The following is a 5,009-nucleotide window of genomic DNA, read 5'->3' as shown; positions in this document are numbered from 1 at the left end:
CATGTTTTGTATTATAAATTCAGATTTACTTTTAGTTTGTAGTCATTTACAGTATCAAAACCTTTAAAATGTATTTGTAATTGTAATATATTGGGTTAATTTAAAGTACATTCATGTGACCAAAGGTTAGAGACCGTCTTCACTGACATAGTATAGATCAGAGTCAAGATGAATATGAATAAGAGACACAACAGCCACAAGATATTGTTAATTCTGCAGGTAGCTCAGGAGTTGCAAACAATAATTGTTGTTTAATAGTTCAAGCTGCAAACATTGTTTCCTTATGTGCCTAGAGCAGGGGTGTCAAACTCATTTTAGTTCAGGGGCCACATTCAGCTAAATTTGATCTGAAGTGGGCCAAACCAGTAAAATATACTGAACAAAAATATAAATACACGACTTTTGTTTTTGCTCCCATTTTTCATGAGCTGAACTGAAAGATCTAAAACTTTTTCTGTGTACACACAAGGTTTATTTCTCTCAAATATTGTTCACAAATCTGTCTAAATTTGTGTTAGTGAACACTTCTTCTTTGCTGAGATAATCCATCCACCTCACAGGTGTGGCATATCAAGATGCTGATTAGACAGCATGATTTTTGCACAGGTGTGCCTTAGGCTGGCCACAATAAAAGGCCACTCCAAAATGTGCAGTTTTATCACACAGCACAATACCACAGATGTCACAAGTTTTGAGGGAATATGCAATTGGCATGCTGACTTCAGGAATCTCCACCAGAGCTTTTGCCTGTGAATTGAATGTTCATTTCTCTACCATAAGCCATCTCCAAAGCTGTTTCAGAGAATTCATGAAGACTGTGCGAGGAAAATGGTGGTCACACCAAATACTGACTGGTTTTCTGAGCCCCCTGGACCACCCAATACGGTAAAAGTGCACATTTTAGAGTGGCCTTTTATTGTGGCCAGCCTAAGTCACACCTGTGCAATAATCCTGCTGTCTAATCAGCATCTTTATATGCCACACCTGTGAGGTGGATGGATTATCTCAGCAAAGGACAAAGGAGAAGTGCTCACTAACACAGATTTAGACAAATTTATGAACAATATTTGAGAGAAATAGGCCTTTTGTGTACATAGAAAAAGTTTTAGATCTTTGCGTTCAGCTCATGAAAAATGGGAGCAAAAACAAAAGTGGTGCGTTTATATTTTTGTTCAGTGTAATAACATAAAAATAAATAAATAATGTCAACTCCAAACTTTTCTCTATGTTTTACAGTGAAAAAAGTAAAATTACATTATGAAAATATTTACATCTACCAGCTAACCCTTCAAACAATGTGAATAACATGAACGAACTGAAAAAAAAAAAAAAAAAAAATTAATACTATTAGGCTTTAGTTTATCATTTCCGCATGTACATTATAATTTACAGATCACAGTGGATCTACAAATACACAAAATATTTAGTAACAGGTGGAATATTATTAAAATTGCACTTCTCTGAAGACATTTCAGGTTGTTCATATTTGTTCAGGTTATTCAGATTTTTTGTGAAATTATGCTTTGTTTTAGTGTAAATACATGAAAACATTTACATTTACAAAAAGAAAAAATTGGAGTTGTGATTATTTATAGGTTATTATGAGACTGAATTAATCTGAATGTGGAACCTGAACTAAAATGATTGTTAATATCTTCAGTGTAATTTTTCCATTTCACAAATTTATCCCTGGCCTGTCAAAGGACTGGACCCTTTGACAGGCCAGATTTGGCCCCCGGGCTGCATGTTTGACACCTGTGGCCTAGAGGGACAGTGTGATGCATTTTGGACACTTCATTAAATTTCTAACAGAATCATTTTCTGCTAATTCTACTGTGGTACAAAAAGCAAAGACCTCAGTTCTAAAATGATGCTAATACGTCAAACACCTCTGACAGCCCTAAAAGCCCTTGGTCCCATTGACTGACAGTGAATTTCTTTCCAAACATACTAAATTAATAATGATTTTCCAGGAGTCTTTGCAGTCTCTTCTCTTATATTTGGACCTCCTGGGTGGTGTGGTGGTGTAGTAGTTAATGCTTCCTCCACACAGCAAGAAATTCCTGGGTTTGATGTTTTGTCGGACTGCAGTTTACCTGTTTTCTCTTTACTGAGTTAGTTTCTTCGATGTCCTCCTGTTTCTGGGACATATAGATTCATTCTTCTGTTAGTTCAGCTACCCACAGTGCACCTTCAATGGCAGTTCACTGTTCCTAATGTATGCTAAGTGCTAATGCTAATGCTGGGTTCTCTGTGTGTATTAAGATGGGTAAAATGGAGAGACCAAATTTCCCTATGTGGACAAGTTAACCTTCAACCTTAAATTAGTGATATGGTTGTCTATCCTTAAAATGTGAGTTGAGTTTGGGCTTTCAGAGTTTTGGTTCATTTAATATGATATATTTTTTCCTTACATCTTGACTGCAGTTGTGGTTAATATTCCACTCAAAACTATAAAATGACATTGCTATTATGACGCAGCGCTTGATGAGGTTTACAGTTTACCGAGTCAGTAAGCCAGTGCTTAGTATTAGGTCACCTCTGACTTCTTGCACCACTACAAATCTTTGTCCTGTACAGTCTGTGGTTGGGATGTGTCTATTGCCTGGCATTAGCTTCAGAGAAAAGGACTGAAAATAAGTATTTGAAGTTTGTATTTACCATATAGTCTTCATACTCTTAATACGTTCTATATTGTGATTCTATTCTCTATATATAATCTTTTTCAAGAGGGATAGAGAAATATTACATATTAATAAGAAGCGTTGCCTTTATTCCACTGGACCAGTGTAGCTGTAACTTTAATTTTAGGTCCTCACATACTGTATGTGTAGTGCACCTTCAGTAGCAGTTCATTTTGTCTTTTTCTCTTGCATGTGTGTTATCATGTCCTCCTGTGTGCATGCTATGCCAAGTGATTCGTTTCAGGTTATTGTAAATTTTCCTGCAAACACTGTTGTCCATTCTGTGAACACAGGTTACTCTGTACCAGGATGTAGAAGCTAATTTAAATAAAAAAGACGTTTGGCCTGATCACAATCAGGGTGTACAAGTATATTTGCATCAGTTATTAATCAGTATTGCAAGAAGATCCCCCCAAAACCATTCCCAAAATGTTTCTTTGGCCATCTTAGTACTAGATCTTGCAGTCCTCCAAATTTGAAGAAAATCAGATAAAAACTGATAAAATGGCGATCCAATGAATGTGAAAACATGTGCACAATTTTATTGTTATAAGAGAGCAAAATTATTGTACATAATGTTTTGTAACACAATAAATAATTACTATTAAACTCCTGTGTCTTTTTTATTACAAAATGCACACATCACATTGGTTTTCATTTATTGATCATTTTTGTTGAACAGCTGTTTGATTATGAATTCTTATTTTCAGTATTAAGACAATCAACCATTGTGTTATGAAAACCCTTCTTTTACAGCCCTTTAATTGTAATAATAGAATGGGAACCTGTTATTTAAGTATTATTATGACTAAATATGCACAACTAGACAGATTTTGGTCTGCTCCTTGGCTGCGGAAAATTTGGTAACAATGTGGCAAACGGGTGTTTACGTCGAACCGCATGTTTTCAATGGCACGTTGCTCACCAAAATTCATGTAGTGTCCGTACACCAATATACTTCCATCAATAATATCGCGTATACGCCTTATAGATATATTGTTATAACTTGTTCACAAATGTTTATTTACTCCTGTACCAGGAAGACTTAGTTACAGATCTAACAGAGATGTGACCATGTGGTAAGCCAGATTTCCATTCCAATCTTGTAGAGTCCGTACACAAGTAGTGTCCGTACACCATATCAGATATGTGGGTCTAATTTTATTGTTTCTGTCAATATATGGAATTTTTCAGCACGGATGCTTTGGACACGACATCTATGTAATAAACAATGCATGATTATCCTGAGTGCTGAAACATTTGTATATCTTTGTAGGCATTAAATATGGAGGCTATTAGGCTGTAGGGTCCATACACTGAATAATTTCTGATTTGACAGGGGTACAAGCCTGCAAAATTTTTTGTAGACACCATAAAACAAAAATATTTTGGACTTTAAAAGAGAAATATCAGACAAATAAAATGGCCTGTCTGATTTTTTGGTAGAGCATTTTTTTTTTTTACCCAGTACCCTTGATTGTGATCAGGCCGACTGCCATTAACATCGCATCTATGTTTTTCTGTCTGTCCATCACTTAATCTGCATTTGTGATACTTTTGTTCTCTTTTCCTTTCTCTTTTTTTTGTATTTATCTAATGCACATAGACTGACTCACACTCCAGAGAGAAAACGCTGTAGCTGTCTGGTCTGTGGGCACATATTTTGCTGAGGTGGTCTTAGCCTGGCTCCTGTGTATTCTCATGCACAATGAGCCTCAGGGGATGAAGGGTGTGGCGGGGGTTGGAGTGAGGATGCTTTATATATAACCTGGATGTTTTCTACTAACATCAGCACAAACAGCTAGGTCAATTTTCATTTGTGGAAGCTGCAAAACCACCAAAGTGTGGAATATGCTACAGCATGTATATGTGATCATGTGATTTATTATGACCATGATCACATGAGGTTGCAGGATGGTCTGCCCGTGCGGTTAAACTGGTGAAAATATAAAAGGCATTGACCCATTGACCTTTACTAGTGTGTGGCTCTGGAGAGCTGAGGAGGGGTCAAACACTAATAATAACATTATCTATAAGTGATATCTGCTGGGGGTGATAGGTGTCATTCTCAACACTGTGTCAGCTGATGTCAGTCAGCAGCTGTCACCTCTGAAGATGATGTGTTGCCATGACAACTTGGAGGTCAGAGAGGTCAGCTTTAATATAATGAGTCACAACCAATCGTTACTGTTGTCACGACACTTTTGGAGAACGATATTGCCTGAGACGTCATTATCCGCAGCAGTGAAAATCCCTCCCGCTCTGTCTCTTGGGGCTCACTTTCACTCCTCTCTCATCATTGACCTAGTGTCCATTGTCTGTAAT

The sequence above is a fragment of the Sphaeramia orbicularis genome, chromosome 5, assembly GCF_902148855.1.
Source record: "Sphaeramia orbicularis chromosome 5, fSphaOr1.1, whole genome shotgun sequence".
NCBI classification, from domain to species: domain Eukaryota; kingdom Metazoa; phylum Chordata; class Actinopteri; order Kurtiformes; family Apogonidae; genus Sphaeramia; species Sphaeramia orbicularis.
Note: the sequence above shows the minus strand (reverse complement) of the source record.